Raw genomic sequence first — 23,488 nt, 5'->3', positions numbered from 1 at the left:
GGGGGTCTTCTTTGGCCTCTTTTATTTTTTTAAAGTCCGGAGTCTCATCCCGACTTGTGGGGGAATCATAGTCTCCATCATCCTTTCCTCACTTGGGCAATTCTCTAATAATGATGATCATCACACTTTTATTTACTTACAACTCAATATTACAACTCGATACTAGAACAAAAATATGACTCTACGTGAATGGCTCCGGCGGTGTACCGGGATGTTTAATGATCTAGCATAGCAAAGATATCAAAAAAGGACAAGCCATGAAAACATCATGCTAACTATCTTATGATTAAGCAAAGCAATATGACAATGAATTCTCAAGTCATGTATATGATGATGATGGAATTTGCATGGCAATATATCTCGGAATGGCTATGGAAATGCCATGATAGGTAGGTATGGTGGCTGTTTTGAGGAAGATATAAGGAGGCTTATGTGTGATAGATCGTATCGTATCACGGGGTTTGGATGCACCGGTGAAGTTTGCACCAACTCTCAAGGTGAGAAAGGGCAATGCACGGTACCGTAGAGGCTAGCAAATTGCGAAAAGTTAAGAGTGCGTATAGTCCATGGACTCACATTAGTCATAAAGAACTCATATACATATTGCAAAAGTTTATTAGCACTTGAAGCAAAGTACTACTACGCATGCTCCTAGGGGGGAGGTTGGTAGGATTTAACCATCGCGTGCCCCCTACCTTCACACAAAGGAGAACAATCAATAATAAATCATGCTCCCACTTCTTAGCATAATGAGAGACTATATGTGCATGCTTCGGGAATTACAAACCTTAACACCAACATTATTACTAAACACAACCATTTACTAGTACCTCCCACATATTATCATCTCTATATCGCAAAACTGTTGCAAGGAATCAAACATATCATATTTAGTGATCCACAAATTTTATGTAGGATTTTATGACTAACCATGTGAATGACCAATTCCTGTCATCTCTCTAAATAGATATAAGTGAAGCAAGAGAGTTTAATTCTTTCTACAAAAGATATTCCCATGCTCTAACAAAAATAAGTGAAGCAAAAGAGCATTCTACAAATTCTCGTTTTCTATGTGAAGAGAAACAGGCAATCCAAACTTCAAATGATATAAGTGAAGCACATGAAGAATTCTATAAAGCGATACTCAAAAGATTTAAGTGAAGTGCAATGAGCATTCAAGAAATCAATCATGGACTATCTCATACCAGCATGGTGCACAAAAAAAGCGAAAACTAAATGCAAAAGACGCTCCAAGACTTGCACATATCGCATGAACGAAACAAATCCGAAAACATACCGATACTTGTTGAAGAAAGATGGGATGCCTGGCGGGGCATACCCAAGCTTAGACGCTTGATTATCCTTGAATATTCACTTGGGGTGCCTTGGGAATCCCCAAGCTTGAGCTCTTGCCTCTCCTCCATTTCCTCATATCGAGACCTCCACGATCTTCGAACACTTCATCCACACAAAACTCAATAGAAAACTCGGTAAGATCCGTTAGTATAATAAATCAAATGACTACTCTAAGTATTGTTGCAAACCAATTAATATTTTGTTTTTGCATTGTAGATACTGTAATGTAACTTTTCCATGGCTTAATCCACTGATAGAAATCGATAGTTTCATCAAAACAAGCAAACTATGCATCAAAAAGAGAATCTGTCTTAAACAGGACAGTCTGTAGTAATCTGAACATTCGCTATACTTCTATAACCCAAAAAATTATGAAACAATTAGTAAAAATAAAAAATTTGTATAGAAAGACAGTGCAAAAATATTCAGAACCGTTTGATGTTCCAGTAAAAAATGTGAAATTGCGCACTACCGCCAAAGTTTTTGTCCTACACCGCACGAACCAACAAGCATTGTAAACATCCTAAAGGCAAACCTTGGCACATTATTTTTATTATATAATGGAATTTTACAAGGGGATAATTACTTTTTTTGAAAATTTTCTGTAATCAAGATTCACAAAGTTTCCGTGAGCATGAACACAACTCAAGGCTAGCTCCCACATTAACAATGCTCGTCTTTCTCACTTTCGCTTTTCTTTTTGAAAATGTTTTGGGTTCCCATCTTTATTTATTTTTTGTTTTTAAACTTTATGAAAGCACACAACATAAATAAATGACTCTCTAAAACTTCTGGGTTGTCTCCCTGGCAGAGCTGTCTTTAAAGCCATTAAGCTAGGCATATAATGCTCAAGTAATGGATCCACTCGGATCCCAAGGTATATCAGCCAATTTTAATTAACAATGATTTATGATTTAGTAGTGAGCACAAAGTAGCATATATCATGCAACAACGAAGTCTAACTCTCTTCCTATGCATCGGCATGTCATAAAAGAACAATTCATGCACACCAAGTAAAGGCCAGTGCATGGTATAAGCAGTTTTTTTGCAATTCTATCGTGTTGGAAACATAAAGAGGCAGAGATGTAATTCCTCTCTCATAATAATTGCAAGTCGGAGCAGCAAGCACATGCATATTATATCTATCAAAATCATCATGTGCAACGGTAAAATGCAACCCATCAACATAATCCTTAATAAGAGCAAACTTCTCCGATATAGTGTAGTTTGGAGAATTCAAAAATATAATAGGACTATTATGTGGGGGTGCAATAGCAACAATTTCATGTTTAACATAAGGAACTATAGAAAGTTCATCTCCATAAGCATCATTCATATTGGCATCAGGGCCACAAGCATAGTAAGCATCATCAAAAAGGGGTATTTCAAGAGAATCAACGGGATCATAACAATCGTCATAGCAATCATCCTTCGGTAAGCACGAAGGGAAATTAAACAATGTATGAGTTGAAGAGTTACTCTCATTAGAAGTTGGGCACGGATGATCAATCCGCTCTTCCTCCTTTTGTTCTTCGCTCTTCTCCTCATCTTTTTCATCCAATGAGCTCAAAGTTTCATCAATTTCTTCTTCCATAGATTCCTGCAAAATATTATTCTCTTCTTGGACAGCCGAGACTTTCACAATAAATTTATCAATATCATAATTGTATTTATAATTCTCATAGCAATATTTAAGGATAGCTAAGTTTTTAGGTCTGTAAGCAGCATCATAAAATTTTCACACACTTTAAACAAAGATTCAATTTCATAAGCACCCATAAAAGCAACTAATTCTTCTATTTGTTCCACATCATAGTAATCATATATACCATTATCATAAGAAGCTAAGGTTTTATTATCATTAAATTCGCATGAAAAGGGAAGGTGTGGAGCCTTCATCCTAGAGCAAACAAGTATAATCATATCTCAAGCACAGTTCCCGAGCATACCAATGCAACATATGAATTTGATCCCATAATAGTTTCCCTTTTTGAGTCAAGCGATAATCCCTAAAGTATTCAAGTTGATCCAACGTTACTCCCATTATAAAGTTGAATGGGGTTTTCTCAGGATTATCAAAGTAGTACCTAATATCTTTCACATAATGAGCATCGAGGGTTTTAGGAGGTTCCCCATCTCCATGAGTAGCAAGTACACATAATTTTTTTGGTATTTCGTGTTCCATATCCATAACTAAATATAGAGAACAACTTAGAACAACAAATAAAAATTACTTAGTGATAAAGCAAACAAGCACACATGAGAATATTCACCCCACGCTATAACTCCCCGGCACTGGTGCCAGAAAAGGGTCTTGATAACCCACAAGTATAGGGGATCAATTGTAGTCTCTTTCGATAAGTAAGAGTGTCAAACCCAACGAGCAGCTAAAGGTAGAACAAATATTCCCTCAAGTTCTATCGACCACCGATACAACTCTATGAACGCTTAACATTCGCTTTACCTAGAACAAGTATGAAACTAGAAGCACTTTGTAGGTGTTGTTGGATAGGTTTGTAAGAATATAAAGAGCACGTAAATAAAAACTAGGGGCTGTTTAGGTAAAGAAGCAATAAAGTTAGTATAGCGAGTGCAGAAAAGTGGTTGTAGGAGTTCCGAAATTGTCCCTAAGCAATTGACTACTTTACTAGACCGATAGCAAGTTTTATGTGGGAGAGGCCACTGCTAGCATGTCATCCCTGAATTGGAATTCTATGCACTTATGATTGGAACTATGAGCAAGCATCCGCAACTACTAATGTTCATTAAGGTAAAACCCAACCATAGCATTAAGATATATTGGTCCCCCTTCAATCCTGTATGCATCAATTTCTATGCTAGGTTGAAGCTTCTGTCACTCTTGCCCTCCAATACATAGTCCAATCAGCATACAACTAACCCTATGGTGTGATCCACGCGTGCGCTCATACGATGGGCACCAAAGGACAGCAACATAACCACTAGCAAATTAAACCAATCATAGCAATTCATCAATTACCAATAGGACAACGAAAATCTACTCAGACATCATAGGATGGCAACACATCATTGGATAATAATATGAATCACAAAACACGGTACAGTGGGTTGCGAGAGAGTGGACCGCTGAATATACATGATGTTGGGGAAGATGACAGAGGTGTTGGTGTAGATCACGGTGATGATGATGGCCCCGGTGGCGTTTCTGCGCAACCGAGAGAGAGGGGGTAGAGCCCCCCCCCCCTTCTTCTTCTTACTTTACCTTCTCCCTAGATGGGAGAAGGGTTCCCCCTCTGGTCCATGGTCTCCATGGTATGGGAGAGGCGAGAGCCCCTCCCAGATTGGATCTGTCTCTCTGTCTCTCTCTGTTTCTACCTTCCAGATTCTGCCCTTTCACCGTTTCTTATATTCCCGGAGATCCGTAACTCCGATTGGATTGAAACTTTGAACATGATTTTTTTCGGATATTAGCTTTCTTGCGGCGAAAGAAGGGCAACAACCGCCTTACGGGTTGTCCATGATGGTCAGGGGTGCGCCTGCCCCCCTGCCTCATGGACCCCTCGGGCACCGTCTCGCATTGATTCTTCTTCCTAAAATTCATAAATATTCCAAAAAAATCTCCGTTCGTTTTCATCCCGTTTGGACTCCGTTTGATATGGATTTTCCGTGAAACCAAAAACATGCAGCAAACAGGAACTGGCACTGGGCATTGGATCAATATGTTAGTCCCAAAAATAGTATAAAAAGTTGCCAAAAGTATATGAAAGTTGTATAATATTGGCATGGAACAATAAAAAATTATAGATACGACGGAGACATATCATGCGTCTCTGCGCCCCCCGCAGCGTTGGAGGCCGCGGGTAGTGGAACCTTCGAGGTGGATGGATGAGCTAAAGGAGCTGATTTCTTCTTGTGAGACGATGCAGATGGCGAAGAATGCGTCGCGCTGCTTAAGTCTTCATGTTCGCGCAAGCGACCCCCCTACCTGGTGCACCAAAGAAGTCGGGGAAAAGCACAGCCACCTATGGGACCAGGACGGCCCCTTGTTGGTTCGGCAGGGGAGAGTCGTGTTGCACGAAAAGAAGACCAATGCAAGGCAGCACGACAGGGATCACACAGGCAGTTTTACCCAGGTTCGGGCAACCGCGAGGCATAAAACCCTACTCCTGCTTTGGTGGATTGATGGGGAAAGGTAGTGGTGGTGCGTAGTACACTTGCCCGGCAAGGGTTGCTTCGTGGTGGCAGCAACTACGCGTGTATGGGGGTGTGAGTGGTCTAAACTCCTAACCTCTAGAATCATTGTCATGAGCCTCGTTTTATAGATCAAGGGGTTACCAAAGTGGCAAATTAGTCATTAGACACTGATATGATAGCAAATAGTGCTATCATACCTAACTCCGCAGTCTGACATCATGCATTTAATGTGCCGCTTAGTGTCATATCGTTGGTTGCCCGGCAAGGCCTACAGTGCTAATTCACCAGCTCCACGCCTGCTCGTTTGACATGTCACTGGATGGATGTCATCTATATGTTCACTTGGTAGGAAGCAGCCGTCATGTGGCGAATGGCTTCCACTTAATCATCATGTGTCTTAACACCACACTAATTGACGACATGGGTCGTGGCGGAGTAGTCAGTGAGGTTATTTGGTCTTCGTGAGTCCTGGCAGGCCCCGCAAGGACGCCTGGGTCCTCTTGTTCTGGGGGTGGCCTCGCCCCTTGTCGGGCTCGCCTGCCCGGCAAGGGAGGTTTCTTTCTTGATAATATTTGGCTCCTCTATCTTAGTCTTGGTTCCTTCTGATCTACTAGTTGGTTCTCCGAGTCTCTTGGTCCCTTGCTATAGTGTTCCAATCTTGATCTTGTGCCTGTGCATAGTCAGGTCAATAGGACTTGGGTCTGTTGCACCGACAACGACTAGTCATGTCAGCCCGAGTTCTCTGTCATATGGATGCTAGCGACTAAATCGTATACATGACCCAAAAGGTGCAAACGGTCCCGCCAAGGTAAGGCTACAACCATGGGAATATCATGCCCGAGGCCGCAAAGTGATGTTTTACACGCTAGATCGGTGTGACTAAGGATCGTGGTCCTGACACATTTGACTTAAACTATAAACTGTTCAAGAATCAGAATGGTGAAGTGTTTGCCAAGTTTATTGGAATTAACTGCAGGAATGGGTCACCTATGAAGAACATCTGGGTTCCTAAAAGTCGTCTTTAGAAGCTTCCCGTGAATGTCATCATGACACCACCAGGGAAGAAGACAAATCCAGATCAAATGCTTCATATGGCCCAAATGCTTCATATAGATAGAGGACCTCACAAAGCCACCCTAATGCCAATGTTTTGCAAGGAAACTATCATCAGACTCACGAATATGAGCATTTTTCTTCAAATCGCTATGTTAACAAATCAAAGAAATTTTCTGCATATTCTTTTGAGTACTATTCACCTCCTGCAAAACTATTTGCTAGGGCTTCAAAGACAAAGTCCTTAGATGCTGCACTTAGTGTAGGACCGAAAGTAGGTCTATAGGGGGGTGATTACACTACTTGACCAAATAAAAATCTAACCTTTTCCCAGTTTTAATTCTTGGCAGATTTTAGCAACTAAGCACAAGTCAAGCAATTAACCTACACATGAAATTCTAAGAGTGTAGTAGCGGAAATTTAAATATTGCATATGAAGGTAAAAGGAAGGTTCTGGAGAAGGCAAACGCAATGTAGACACGAAGATTTTTGGCGTGCTTACGATAGGTGGTGCTATCATACATCCACGTTGATGGAGACTTCAACCCACGAAGGGTAACAGTTGCGTGAGTCCATAGAGGGCTCCACCCACGAAGGGTCCACGAAGAAGCAACCTTGTCTATCCCACCATGGCCATCACCCCCGAAGGACTTGCCTCACTTGGGTATATCTTCACGAAGTCAGCGATCTCCTTGCCCTTACAAACTCCTTGGTTCAACTCCACAATATTTACGGAGGCTCGCAAGTGACACCTAACCAATCTAGGAGACACCGCTCTCCAAAAGGTAATAGATGGTGTGTTGATGATGAACTCATTACTCTTGTGCTTCAAAAGATAGTCTCCCCAACACTCAACTCTCTCTCACAGATTTTGCTATGGTGGAAAGGTGATTTGAGTGGAAAGCAACTTAGGGAAGGCTAGAGATCAAGATTCTTGTGGTTGGATTGGAATGTCTTGGTCTCAACACATGAGTAGGTGGTTCTCTCTGAAAAAATGAGTAGTGGAAGTGTCGGCACGTTTTTATGGCTCTCTCACAAATGGAGAAGGGGGTGGAGGGGTATATTTATAGCCTCCACACAAAATCCAACTATTACACACATTTGACCCAACTCGGTTAGACCGAATAGAAGAACTTGGTGAGACCGATTCAGCTCAAAATGCGAACGTTAGGAATCTCGGCGGGACCAATGAGGTCAACTTGGTGGGACCGATGTGCTAGGGCTAGGGCAAAACCTCTTCTCGATGAGACCGATCGCATGAACTCGGTGAGACCAATTTCAACAATGAGAAAATAAAGACTTGGTCAAGCAAACTCAGTGGGACTGATCGCTCCTTTCGGTGAGACAGAAACTTAATGAAAGGGAAACAGAGAGTTTGCAATGCAAACTCGGTGGGACCGATCGCTCATTTCAGTGAGACTGAAATTTTACGAATGGAAACAGAGAGTTTGCAAAGCCATATCGGTGAGACAGAGAACCGTATCGGTGAGTCCAAATTGACTAGGGTTTCTGGCAGTGGCTATGTCAACAGATCTCGGTGGCGCCAGATAGATCAAATCGATGGGGCCGAGTTTGACTTTAGGTTTTGGACATATGTGTAATGAGAAAGTGGTTGAGGGTTTTGGAGCAATATCACTAAGCACTTTGAGCAAGTAGACCATTAAGCAACACCTCGTCCCCTTTTAATAGTATTGCCTTTCCTATGGACTCAATGTGATCTTGGATCACTAAAATGAAAATGAGAAGTCTTAAGCCTTTGCCAATATTTGTCCTTAGCATTTTGAGGGGTCCACATCTCTAGTCCATGCCATGCCAATCACTGAACTTACTGAAATATTTAACTTGAATGTATATTAGTTCAATGTGCTATATGTTGCTATGAATTACCAAAACCACCCGGGGATTAGTTGCACTTTCATTCTCCTCCTTTTTGGTAACTGATGCCAACATATAGATCAAAGCTTCAACAAATGATAGTATAAATGAAATACATTGTCGCTTTGAGAAGTATGTGATAAGCAAGATCTCCGCCTAAAATTGTTCAGTATTTAAAATATTCTTTTAAATGCAAATGCGCATTCGATTAAGATCATGGGTCACTCATCCATGTCACATACATCTTGGTAGAGCACTCAAAATGATAAGCTATAAAGAACATGCACTCATCACCAAAAAAACATGATTGATCATGCAAAAGTACCATAGATATCATCAAGCAAGCACACATTAAAGCGTAGTATGATCAAACATATGATCATAAGTGTATCTCACACAAAAGCACAAATATTATAGCATGTATCAAATAAGTAAACGATCAAAGCATATGACTAACATAGCAAGAGAGGCAACAAAAAGACAAAACTCTCTCTCTCTCTCTCTCTCTCTCTCTCGCTCAGCCTAATGATCTATACACTTTCTCCCCCTTAAGCAACAAGTTACCAAGAAGCTTGAAAATGCATAGTGCTATGCGGCACTCTAGGCATGATATCTGGGAGCTCCGAAAGGTGTATTCTGGCTGGTTGCTCCGGTGTATGTTGATGGCGTGGAGAGCAGTCCGTTTGTAAAAGCTTCAGCTAATGTCTGGGGAGCTGGAGAAGTTGAAACTAGAGGGATGACTGGGGCAGTTGCTGCAGGTGCTAACAGTGTAATCCTGGTATACTGGCAACTGGCATAGCTGAAGACCTTTGTGCCCTTGGCACTTGCTGAAAAGCATCATTGGTTGGTTTGTCACTCTTTTGTTCAAGCTCTTCCTTGAGTCTCTCCACAGTAGATTGGATCTCTATGACCTTCACATCTAGATCATTGAATTTTGTCTCAATGATCTTCTCAAGACTTTCATGGTTCTAAGACAGGGTGGCCAATCCATTCTCAATCCTCACAGTAGCCTCAAGCAGATAACTGAGTGATCCTGCTTGGTCTTGAACGTCACTTGTGAAGCATCTGGAGCACTAGCTTGTTTTGCTGCTTTTGCAACCTTTGCTTTCTCTCTCTTCTCCTGGGCTTCTGCACAAGTTGGATGGGATGCATCGGGGACAACCACATTTTCCTCAAATTCTGGCTTCAGGGGAAGATGTTCTTTGTCAATAAGATATGTCCTTGTCCCCATCTTGGAGTTGATAAGCATCTGAATGTGAGGGGCATATCCACATGATCTCTTCTGATCAATTGCAGTTCTCTTCACTTTTTCAACAATGAGACTCGTTACCTTGAACTTCTGTGGCACATCAAACACGTGAATTAAGTTGACTGAATGGCCGCGGATCATCCTATGATATCTTGACTTAGGCAACAAAGTGTGCATCAAAATGGTGTTGATGGTGGTCACGCCAAAGAGAAGATAGTAAATTGATCCAAACTTGTGAGTCTCCAAAGCTTTATCAGGAATTTCCTTGTACACATTTTCCATTGAGTTGTGGTCCTTTTTAGGCTTGGCATACATGTCTATATCATTTTCACCCTCATCAGGGGCATTGATCAACTTGTCCCATCAGAAATTATTGACTGATACCTGGTTCCTTCTGTCATCCAAACAATCTTGCCATCTGGATAGAAATGAGTACTGGAGTAGAATTGCATTATCATCTCATCATTCCACTTTCTCAATTTCTGGCCAACAAACTTGTCAACTTCATTCATCCTGAAGCTCTCATGCACACCTAGGAAGTAGTTATCATTGTCATCAATGTAAATCCAATCCACCCATCTCATGTCACACACTATGGGTTTCTTGTCCAACAACACTGTTTCATAGAAGTCCTGTTGTTCCTTGTTGTGGAAATGATAATCAATAGCAGTCCTTATCCAGATGGCCTAAGGATCAGATTGTCTCCACAATCTCAGACCTGCATCTTTTGTTTCCTTCATGTTCTCATCAATGGGATGATTATCACTATGATCAGGAATCTTTGGCTTTTGCTTTCTGAGCACTTGTTGCTCTTCTTCCTCTTAAACTTCTGGCACTAGGGCCTTGTTCTTCTTACTGGCAGGGATGTTTCTGGTGTATCTCTTGGGTGCAGAGGATTTTAAAGCTTGAGTAGCTAGTTTGGGGGCTGTCTTGGGCTTAGATGGAGCAGCCCCAGACCTAATAGCATCCCCCATTAGCTTTTGAGTTATTGTAGGAGGTGAAATTGGCTCTTACTCCTCCTCTTCTTTAGAATCTCTAACCATGGAAGGCTTGCCAATAACTCTGGACATAGCCTTCTTGACTCTCTCCTTCCTATTCTTTCCTCCAGAATTCTATTCCTCTCTTGGTTTAGGAGTGAACTCCATAGTTTCCTAAGTGGAGGCTCTGGCTTTGAACATGGGCTTCCTCTTGGCAGGAGCTTTCACTTTCATACCAGGCTTGGTGGGAGAAGCAACATACTCCTAAACCAAGAGTATGTTATTGGAGGGACTAGTGCCTTCACTGAGATTCACCTGCTCCTCTGACCTATTTTGACTATCACTTCCCTTAGACATCTCTAAAACTGACCTTGTGAATAGATAGGTATGATAGAGTGGATGAGCATCACAAAGCACAACTATTTAAAAAATATGAGTCAAAATCTTAACTTTTGTTTTCTGCAGAAGGCATTTCAGAGCTACCCATATGACTAACTTGGTGACACCGAAGCATCAGCAGAGTCTAAACATGCGATTTTGGTCAGACCGAAATGCAGTTCGGTGACTCCGAGATGCTAGGGTTTCATAGAGTGAGTGATTTTCATCACATCGATTTATACACTTCGGTAAGACCAAGTTTCACTTGTGCAATGGCCTGAGCCAAATCGGTGAGACCGAGATCCTTAAATCGGTCGGTCCGAGATGAATTCAGCGGAAACCTAACCCTAAGTTTTTTGCATCTAATCTAATCTAAGGGAACTTTTTAGTAGATAGATTGATCTCATACGTCGCAAGAATAATGGAAATAATCTCTGTGCAAGAATCATAAAAAGGAACACACAAAGAGGTCGAGTCCGTACCCTAACTTGGCGGCAAACTCACTTCGACGACAACGGCGGTGAGGTTTCCGTTGACGGTGATAGAGACCAGCGGCAAGAGGTCCCTGGCGACGATGGAGATGATCCAGATACCAAGGGGGCGGCAGAGCAGGGAGGCGCGGACTAAGTGTTTTGAGAAGTTCCAAAATTTCAACCCGCAGATATATATACCCAGTCACTATCGGTGTGACAGAGTGGAACAACTCAGTGGCACCGAGATGCAAAACTCCGAGCAGTTACTGCAACTCGATGTGACTGAAATGTTCAAATCGGTTGCACCGAGGTGAACGCCTAGATCATCTTAATGAATTCGGTGAGACCGAGTATGGTAAAATGGTCGGACCGAGATTCATTAAGAGGTTTTGGAAGTTTAAGCCCATGATAGATCGGTGGCTCCGAGTGCTCCTCACCCGGAGGGTCCGAATTTGACTTGTTCAAGCTTTGTGATGTAGCTTGAATAGAGTTTGAGATGAGAAAAGCATAGATAGCTAGAGGGAGTACTTAGGCATTCTTGTCCATCCATTTGGCAAAAAGAAAAATCAAACAATGAAAGCAACAAATGGATGTCCTTGAGTGGAGAGAATTATGGAACCAACATGCTCACACAATAAGATAGCAAATGAAATATGTGGCAACGCATGCACAAGCACTCTAGCATCTATCAAGCAATTGGTGATGACTAGGTCATCTATATATGAGTATACTATCTTAGGAGTCAAATGAGAACATTAGATCATAGGTCATACTCATTGTTTAAGCACAAGTGGGGTTACCACTTTTATATATAGCATTGTTGTGTTCACACTATTAGAGTTGCTTTAGCTCAATTCTTAGAGTAAAGCTCCCCTAGATGTGATATCCCCACTAAGAGGGATGAATTAACCTTGGGTTATGTCGATGATGACTTCATGTAGGTGTTGAAGATGTGGATGCTCAATGTTGATGTAGATCATTTGGAGCAATCCATTGGAGTGAGTTGCACTTTAAATACCTACACGGGTTAGTCCCACAAGGAACAAACAAGGATATCCATAGACATAGAGTGATTTACACATATGATGATGTCCATGGAAGCATTTGGTTACCTTCTCCCTTGACTTACCAACAATAGGGTTTATGACTTCTTGAACTAGTGCGAGATATGGAAATTGATTACACTTGTCCTTGCCAAAATGAATATGAGTGAAGTATGTTGGCGAAGTCAAGCTCAAGAACTCTCTAGTTCTTCTTCTTTGGGACCCACATCAACTTGATGGGAATCCTTGGAGTTTTAGTCGTACTTAATGAAGTAGAACTTAATGTAGTCTTGGGAACCCACTTGACCAAGGCCTTAGGAGCTTCTTCAAATGCATCAATCTCCTCTTGAAGCTTGTCCTTGCCTTTTAGCTTGAGGTCTTGTGGTGGAACATCATCTTGAGCTTGTGTTCCCTTGAAAGAAGTAGGGTCATACTTCTGTTGTTGAGGAACAAACTTTGTCTTGGGGTATTGATCTTCTTCCCACTCAACTCCAATGGCATTGAACTTTCGTTCAAACGAACACCTTGATTCTTATGGTGCCTTCCTTGCTTGCGTAAAATTTCCTCAAATTGCTTACTTCCAGCAAGGCTCTTGTAAACACCTTTCTCTATAATTCCCTTCAATAAGCTATTTTCTTGCTCAAGTGTAACTTGGCTAAGAGAATCATTAGTGGAATCAACAGAACTACTATAAGCAACAATATTGGATTTAGCATGATTATTCTTACTACTAGAAGAAGAATCTTTCTTGCTCTTGTTGCTAGATTTTACTTGTGGCATGTAAGTAGACAAGAGTAAATGCTTGGCAGTGTAAGAAGAACTTTTCTTTCGAATATCATCATTGATTGCTTTTAAGAACCCATGCTATTGCTCTAAATTGAGCTTTTCAAAGCATAGCTTCTCATGAGTCTTTAAAAGCTCTCGATGATCCTCTAAAGTAGTTTCATGAGCTAACTTAAGAGTGTTTAGTTCTTTAGTTAGAGGCTCAATCTCCTTCTTATCATTGTCATTCGTTTCATCTTGATTAGCATGATTAATAGCAATTTTATCATAGTTTACATCACAAGTATTGTCAACAAGTAAATCATCATCACCTAGCAAATCATCTTCATCACTATTGAAATAAATATAATTAGGGTGTGATACCTTAGGGCCTGTAGCCATGAAGTATCTTCCAATTACTTCATTTGGTGAGTCAAATATGTCATAGGAGTTGGATGACACAAGTGCAAGACCGGCAACACCTTCATCTTGATTATATTCGGTGTCAGAGTGATAGCTTCACTCAGAGTAGTTGTCAGAGTCGGAACCGGATACCCATTCACCAACATGAGCTTGATGTCTTCGTCTTGTGTAGCTCTTTAATGACTTGCCCTTCCTTTCCAAATACTTGCTTCTATGAGAGGGTCTTCGTTCATAGTGATCATCTCTACTCCTTCTCTCTTTTACTTCTACTTTTAGGTGAGTCTTCTCTTCTTTTGTAGGGATCCGTACACTCATTGGAGTAGTGTCCGTGTATTTCACAATTGAAGCAATTGCGATCACGACTAGAGGATCTTTTGTCATTGTAGGACCTTGACATGGAGCTTCTCTCTTTGCTTCTACTCTTGTAGAAATTGTTGAAGTTCTTCACCATTAAGCTCAATTCTTCATTGAATACTTGTTTCTCACTTGATGTGGAAGGAGCATCACATGAAGCTTTATAAGCACAACTAGAATTGTTGTGCAGCTCTTCCTTATCCTTGAGTGACATCTCATGAGCAACAATTCTCCCAATAACTTCCATTGGTTTGAGATCTTGGTAACTGGGCATAATTTGGCTCAAGGTGCACACGGTATCATATTTTCCATCCAAGGCTATTAGGATCTTCTTGATGATGGATCTGTCGATCATTTCTTCGCTTCCTAAGCTGGCAATCTCATTTGTGATGAGAGCAAGCCTAGAGTACATTTCTGTGACTCCTTCACTATCCTTCATTCTGAACTTGTCAAGTTGAATTTGAAGCACATCCAATTTCGATTCCTTGACAGACTCAGTACCTTCATGCGTATCAACCAAACTATCCCAAATTTTCTTTGTATTCTCAAGACGGTTGATTTTGTTGAATTCTTCAGGGCACAATCCATTGAAGAGGAATATCGCAAGCTTGTGCATTCTATTGCAACATCTTCAATTCATCCGCAGTTGCTTCACGGTTCGGTTCTCTTCCATCGTTAAAGTATTCAACTTGCAAACAAATACACACAATAGCCCAAACCGCGGGGTTATGTCCGAGAATATGCATTTTCATCTTATGCTTCCAACTAGCAAAATTAGTACCATCAAAGTAAGGACCTCTACGGTGGCAATTTCCCTCGGTAGACGCCATACTCTCCTAGGTTGTGAAACCAAGGCTATGATCACCAAAGGCTATGGAAATCAAGGCAAATGGAGACCAAAGCTCTGATACCACTTGTAGGATCAAAAGTAGGTCTAGAGGGGCGGGTCTAAAATAAAAATCTAACCTTTTCCCAATTTTAAGTCTTGGCAGAATTTAGCAACTAAGCACAAGTCAAGCAATCAACCTACACATGCAATTATAAGTGTGTAGCAGCGGAAAGTAAAACATTGCATAAGAAGGTAAAGGGAAGGGTTTGGAGAAGGCAAACGCAATATAGACATGAAGATTTTTGGCGTGGTTCCGATAGGTGGTGCTATCGTACATCCATGTTGATGGAGACTTCAACCCACAAAGGGTAACGGTTGCGCGAGTCCATGGAGGGCTCCACCCATGAAGAGTCCATGAAGAAGTACACTTGTCTATCCCACCATGGCCATTGCCCACGAAGGAGTTTCTTCACTTGGGTAGATCTTAATGAAGTAGGCGATCTCCTTGCCCTTACAAACTCCATGGTTCAACTCCACAATCTTGACGGAGGCTACCAACTGACACCTAACCAATCTAGGAGACACCACTCTCCAAAAGGTAATATATGGTCTGTAGATGATGAACTCCTTGCTCTTGTGCTGCAGATGATAGTCTCCCCAACACTCAATTCTCTCTCACAGACTTGGCTATGGTGGAAAGATGATTTGAGGGGAAAGCAACTTGGGTAAGTCTAGAGATCAAGATTCTTGTGGTTAGATTGGAATGTCTTGGTCTCAACACATGAGTATGTGGTTCTCTCTCAGAAAATGAGTAGTGGAAGTGTAGGCACGTTCTGATGGCTCTCTTACAACTGGAGAACGGGGTGGAGGGGTACATATAGCCTCCACACAAAATCCAATAGTTACACACATTTAACCCAACTCGGTCAGACCGAATAGAAGAACTCGGTGAGACCGATTCAGTTCAAAATGTGAACATTAGGAATCTCGGTGGGACCGATGAGATCAACTCGGCGGGACTAATGTGCTAGGGCTAGGGCAAAACCTCATCTCGATGAGATCGATAGCATGCATTCGGTGAGACCGATTTCAGCAATGAGCAAAACGAGACTTGGTCAAGCAAACTCGGTGGGACCGATTGCTCCTTTCGGTGAGACCGAAATGTTACGAAAGGGAAACGAATTGTTTGCAATGAAAACTAGATGGACCGATCGCTCATTTTGGTGAGACCGAAATGTTACGAAGGGAAATAGAGAGTTTGCAAAGCCATCTCAGTGAGACCGAGAGCCGTATCGGTTAGACCGAATTGACTAGGGTTTCTGGCAGTGGCTATGTCAACAGGACTCGGTGGCGCCAGATAGATCATATCGGTGGGGCTGAGTTTGACGTTAGGTTTTGGACATATGTGGAACTAAGAAATTGGTTGAGGGTTTTGGAGCAAATCACTAAGCACTTTGAGCAAGTAGACCATTAAGCAACACCACATCCCCTTTTAATAGTATCGACTTTCCTATGGACTCAATGTGATCTTGGATCACTAAAATGAAAATGAGAAGTCTTAAGCCTTTGCCAATATTTGTCCTTAGCATTTTGAGGGGTCCACATCTCTAGTCCATGCCATGCCAACCACAGAACTTCCTGAAATATTTAACTTGAACGAATATTAGTTTAATGAGTTATATGTTGTTATGAATTACCAAAACCACCCGGGGATTAGTTGCACTTTAATTTAGACTCATTGCTTCTAGTCCACCCCTTAAGATGTGGGTGGTTAAGAATAATTAACTTTTCTTGCAGGGTCGGGTCTCAAGTCGAAAATCATTGACTTCTGAAGACAATGTTGTGAACCTGAAACATCTTGTTGGACGCAAGATAAAATGCCAAAATGGTCTTACCATTTACTTCGTCCTTGGATTTCTTGATGAACATCCTATCTGACCATCCAAGAATCTTACATTTGATAGTATCCTTGTTCATGAAATGTTTCTCCTTCACAATACTCTTTGTGATGCCTATCCTACTAACTACACTATAGGGTACAACTCCGAAAGAAACGGAATTGATTATGGATAGTGGATGCACTAACCACATGACTGGTGATCGAAGTCTTCTCATGGATTCTACTCTTTGACCATCTACTAAAAGCCATATCACATTTGCTTACACTGGTAAAAGCAAGGTATTGGGCCTAGGTAGAGTTGCTATCTCAAAGGATCAACACATGGATAAAGTGAAGCTTGTTGAATCCCTTGGATACAACTTAATGTTTTTCTTAATGCTTTGTGATCTTGACATGATTGTGATATTTGGAAAATATCGATGCCTTGTCCTTATGGATTTTGACAAATCTCTAGTCTTTGAAGGTTATCAAAGAGGTGATCTATATATGGTATATTTATCCGCAGGACCACAACTTGCCATATGTCTTCTAGCAAAAGCTTCAGAGTGGTGGCTTTGGCATCAAAGGCTGGGACATGCAGGCATGAGGAACTTGCATACTCTTGTGAAGAAGAAGCACATCATAGGCATCGAGGGCGTCAAGTTCTAGAAGGACCATCTATGTGGTTCTTGCAAAGCTGGGAAGCTGACTAGGGCAAAACATCCCTCGAAGACAATCATAACGACTTCACGTCCCTTTGTGTTGCTACACATGGAGTTATTTGGCCCTACTCACTACTCTACCCTTACTACTACTGCACATCTTTGTGGCTTAGTAATTGTTGATGATTATTCTGGATATACCCGGGTGCACATAGTTCTCTACAAGACCGAAGTGCAAGATGTCTTCAGACGATTTTCCAACCACTCCATGACTAACTATAGCATTAAGATCAAGCACATCAGAAGTGACAGTGTCACAAAATTCAAGAACACAAGCCTCGACACTTATCTTGATACACTTGGCATCGCACATGAGCTCTCTACTCCATACACTCCTCAATAGAATGGCGTCACGGGGCGCAAGAATAGGACCCTTATTGAGATGGCTCGTATGATGTTTGATGGGTACAAGAATCCAAGAAAGTTCTGGCCTGAAGCTATTGACACTGCATGCCATATCATCAACAGAGTTTATCTTCATAAAGTCTTCAAACACATCTTACAAACTACTCGCTAGTAAGAAGCCAAAACAAACTCTATTTCAAAGTCTTCAGTGCTAGGTGTTGGATCAAGGATCCACATCACACTTCCAAATTTGCATGAAAAGCACATGAAGGTTTTATGCTTGGTTATGGAAAGAATTCGCACGCCTATAGAGTCTTCAACCTCTTTCACTATAAAGTGGTTGAAACTGTAGATGTGTGGTTTGATGATACTCAAGGCTCGCAAAGAAAGCACCTACCAAATGTGCTAGATGAAGCTTCTCCTAGTGAAACTATCTAGCTAATGGGCACTGGAGAAATCATACCGACTGAGGAACAAAGAGAGGAGGAAGTCGTCATTCCTACTCCTACTCAATGTGAATACAATGCTGAGCCTGAAGACAATGTTGACGATGAAGATAATGATCAGCAAGAGCAAAGTCTTCGCCCTGTTCATCCTCGGGTCGCCAATGAAGTTCAGACTGAGAAGATTCTTGATACCATCAATGCACCTGGTCCTCTTACTCGATCAAGAGCAACGCAACTAGCAAAGTTCTGTGGGCACTTTGTATTCATCTCCATATACGAACCCAGGAAATTTGATGAAGCATTGATGGAACCAAAACGGATTCAAGCTATGCAAGAAGAGCTTCAACAATTTGAGCTCAAAAATGTCTGGTAGCTAGTCAAATGTCCCGATCCTCGCAAGCATAATATTATTGGCACCAAATGGATCTATCACAATAAACAAGATGAACATGGTCAAGTTTTCAGAAACAAAGCTCATCTCGTTGCTCAAGGTTACGCACAAGTGGAAGGAAATGACTTTGATGAAACCTTTTCTCCTGTCGCTAGGCTTGAAGCCATTCACATCCTACTAGCCTATTCTAACCACAACAATATCCTACTCTATGAAATGGATGTAAAGAGCGCTTTCCTCAACCGAAAAATTGAAGAAGTATATGTTGCTCAACCACCTGGTTTTGAAGATCCAAAGCATCCTTTGGTCTACAAACTCAACAAGGCACTATATGGCCTCAAACAAGCACCTCGAGCTTGGTATGACACACTCAAAAACTTCCTGAAGAGCAGAGGCTTCAAATCTGGTTCTATGGATTCCACTCTCTTCACAAAGACATATGATGGAGAACTGTTTGTATGCCAAAGCTATCCGGATGACATTATTTTCGGCTGCACTGACCAAAGATATAGTGATGAGTTCGGGCATATGATGTGAGAGAAAAATCAGATGTCAATGATGGGGAGCTGAAATTCTTCATTGGTCTTCAAATCCGTCACCAAAGAAATGGCATCTTCATATCACAAGAAAAATAGCTCAAAGATTGCTTGAAGAAGTTTGGACTGCAGGACTGCAAAGGGTACACGATGCTAATGACAAACAAAGGCCGATTGGGCCCCGGCGACAATGGTAAAGAGTTTGATCAAAACTTATACCGCTCCATGATTGGTTCTTTATTGTACTTATGTCCATCTAGGCCAGATATAATGTTTTGCGTTTGCATGTGTTCCTGATTCCAAGAGGCACCAAAGGAGTCGCATCACCTCACAGTGAAGTGAATACTTCGATATTTTCCCACACCCCAACGCTAGGATTATGCTATCCAAAATGCTCAAAGTTTGATCTAGTTGGATTCTCAAATGCTGATTATGCTAGTGACAAGGTTGATCGAAAGTCTACATCAAGCACATGTCATTTTCCTAGATGATCTCTTGTTTCTTGGTCTTCAAAGAAGCAAAACTCTGTATCACTCTATACTGCTGAAGCTGAATATATTGCTGTTGGATCTTGTTGCACTCAGCTTCTATGGATGAAGCAAACCCTCAAGGACTATCGCATCAACATGAAGAATGTTCCCATCTACTGCGACAATGAAAGTGCCATCAAGATTGCTCACAATCCAGTCCCCCACTCGAAGACAATGCACATTCTGGTCTGTCATCACTTTCTCAGAGACCATGTGTTGAAGGAAGACATTGATATCATTCACGTCAACACTGAAGAGAAATTGGCAAATATCTTCACGAAGCCCTTGGATGAGAAAAGGTTTTGCAAGTTGCGGTGTGAGCTAAATATCTTAGAATCCTCGAATGTCCTGTGAATGGACACACATTATGCATATTGATGTCCTCTAAGTGTGAATACATTAATGTGGAATTTGACTTTGGAGTGTCATGATAATTGTGCGTTGTGTTTAGGTCTAATGCTTCCTATACGGTGGTTAACATCACCACCAATCTTTCTTGAAAATTTATGTTTGACGTCATATTGCATTATCTTCAAAGTTGATTTGTCTTCAACATTGGCTTATCTTCATAAATGTTTGATTTGGTCTTCATTGTTTATATGTATGTGTGTGTGTGTGTGTGTGTGTGTGTGTCTATATATATCCAACTCCACTACGGTCATTAAATCTTACTACCCTCGCTGTCTGGCTCAAAACCATAGTGTTGTCGCTAGCACTCGTGTCACTGGAGACAAAGTGCTTCGCTGTCGTGACTTCTCCGTCGTCATCCCCACACCAGCTGCGGAGCTCTTCTTCCCACTGGCTGCGGACCTCTTCTTCCCGCCACCGCCGTAGTTTCTTTGCCGCCAAGTCAGGGCGCGGGGTATTGGACTGCTCGGCCTTCGTCCCAACTCGTCTAGCAGTTCTCAACTGTTCTTGAGCTGTAAATAAAAGCTTATTTTTACCGCACGTTTGATCCATTAAACCATCTAAAATATTCAGGAAGTTGTTTCTTCAATTCCAAATCTGGATCTTCTATACTCTGCATCTCATAACTTGCAAGCACTTTCACTTATGCTTCACAACTAGTTTGATTCCTCACTTGTACCTATTTGTGGATTTGTACAAATCTGGAACCAACTTATATCTATAAGTGAATGTCTTCACACTATGAGGTCAATGTCTTCAAACTGATTAATTTTCAAAATCCTCTGAGAATGCATATGACCTCTTCCCCTTACCTCGCATCTCTATTGTTGTCATAGGTACATGTCCGTGGGCGAGTCTCTTGGTTCTCATAGTCTGAATTCATTTGCAAAATTCTTACAGCATCACATGGAATCTCCTGAAGCCAGATCTTGTCTAACCAGCAAAGCGAAGCCTATCACTTTTCTGAAGCCAATCAGTCTTGTGAAGTCAATGGCAAGTGGCAAATCTATGAAGAAAGGTGGCAGACAACACCATGATAACACTATAAAGGACCTGCCTCCAGATTCTTATGAGTTATACAAGTCTGATCCTGACAAAAGCAATGGGGATATAAAATCTCATGTCTAGTGGATTCGCAGATACTGGCCACAACAGTGGTTTCTGTATCAGTTTGTGACTCCTGTATATGCTGACAAGAATGCTGTGTATCGCAAGCTTCACTCCAGGACCAAAGTTCAAGCTGTTCAGAGAGGCTTCTTTCCTTGCATGGTCAGAGGGCCAATGCCTCAGAATGCTGACCCATCCAGTCTTCGATGGTGTCATGAAGATGATCTATTTGAAGCCAACTAGCAGTTTGCAAAGGCTTTGGCAGTTCAAAACAAGAAGGACTTTGGGATTGACTTCAACCCAGGTCCAGCTGAGCCACGACCTGATGGCATTCGTGAGCCCGAACCAAATCTCATCGGCCCATTTGATGATTTTGCCTCATTTCTAGCACACTGTGTAGCATAGAGGGCCAGCGTTGAAGATGCTGCTGAGGAAGAGGAACAGACTGCTGCTCAAGAGCCCTTAAAGCCAACCAAGAAATCAAAGGCTTCAAAGCCTATAGCGCCTCCAAAAGCTTCAAGAGTGAAGCTACTTAAAATTTCACCTCCTGAATCCAGTGTGCAGACTGAAGACTTGGCTCGCACATCTGCGAAGAAAATGTCAGGGCAAGGCCTTACTCCAGCAAGCATCCTGCACCATCAATAGGATGTGATAGATCTCTCTAGAGATGAAGATCTTGCAGATGATGCCCATGAGCTGCTGATCAAGAGCAAGCAGGAGGTTGAAATCTTTAGTAATTACCTCTGTTTGATGCTGACACTTTGAACAATTTTATTGATGAATGGTCTGAAGACACGTCTCTCACCATTGATGATCTGCAACTGCCTATAGACATCAGCGTCACATTCTAGGGCTGCATAGCCAAAGAACTTGCTATTTCTCAGAAGGTTGTTGAGCAGAAAAACAAGATCGACCATGAGAAAGCTTTCTTCAAGAAGCACATGGCAAAGCTCGGTGCAAATGATGTATGGAACTTCAAGAAGATGATGGCAGATCTCAATGGTGAGTTCCATAAGCGTCATGATGAAGCCAAAGGCTTGGAGAGTGCCTCAAGTATTATGTAGAGAAATGTGTTCAGGCTCACAATGACGCCGTGAAGAGAAAGGCACTTGGGCGTCCAGTCATTTACCCAAGGTTGGCCGCTAAGAAGAAGCGAGCTGAAGCCGAAGCTGACACTCTAAGGCAGGAAAGGTCAATCATTGTCTTCTCTGCTAGTATGACTGGCTCAAAGCCCATAGTTCCATCAACTACTTCTGGAAGGAAGACGACCAAGCAGGCGGAGGATGAATCCAAAAGGCGCAAGCATCAAGAAGCCTCTGATGTCACTCCATCTCAGAAGAAGCAAAAGACAAAGTCTTCAAAGGCTTCAAGAAGGGCCCAAGCACCAACAGTTTCATCTGGTCCTTAGGAGTCGCTGCTTGTTGAGCCCATCTCAGTCTCTCTACCTGCCTCCACCAACCATGATAGAAGACTTGTTGTCCATGAGCCTGCTCCCACTAAGACCCATGACACTGAAGAAATTCCAGGTTGCTGAGACGATCGCAGCTGAAGACATTAGTCATGAAGACCATGTTGATGAAGTCCTTCCTCAAGTTCCCTAGATGACTCAGAAACCGGTATCATCGCCTGCTCCCACGAGTAGTGAACAGATCAATATTGGCGGTCCCACGACGCCAATCACTCAAGATGATTTCCGGGATGAGCAACACCCAAACTCTCCACTCCATGAAGTCATACCATGCACTCCACCTGCTCATGTCACCACCCAAGTACTTGAGACGCCACATGCAACACTAGAAGACGTGGAGAAGACTACTCCATCACCGCAATCATCTCCCACACTTCAAAGGGTTCGTAGAGGCTCAAGGCCAGCAGTCTACAAGTCTAACATTCCTAAAGAGGATGTGCATGCCACAAGCTAAGTAGCACATCAAGTGTTTGTTAAAGCCATCCCCTCAGAGACTGCTCAGGAGCCTCAATCCAAAGAGGCTAAAGATAGTCCGGCTGCATCAGCCGATGAAAGAGAAGACGAAGAACAAGCTGTGATTCTCCCTGCTGCACCGAGTGTGATTCCTGAAGTTATTGTCCCTAACCCTCAACTAACTGAAGCCTTTGAAGCTGCTGCTGCTGCTGCCACTCATACTGAAACCACTCTTCAGATCGAAGCCCATGAAGCCAC

This window comes from Triticum dicoccoides, chromosome 4B (assembly GCF_002162155.2).
Source record: "Triticum dicoccoides isolate Atlit2015 ecotype Zavitan chromosome 4B, WEW_v2.0, whole genome shotgun sequence".
NCBI lineage: Eukaryota > Viridiplantae > Streptophyta > Magnoliopsida > Poales > Poaceae > Triticum > Triticum dicoccoides.
This window is presented reverse-complemented; position numbering follows the sequence as displayed.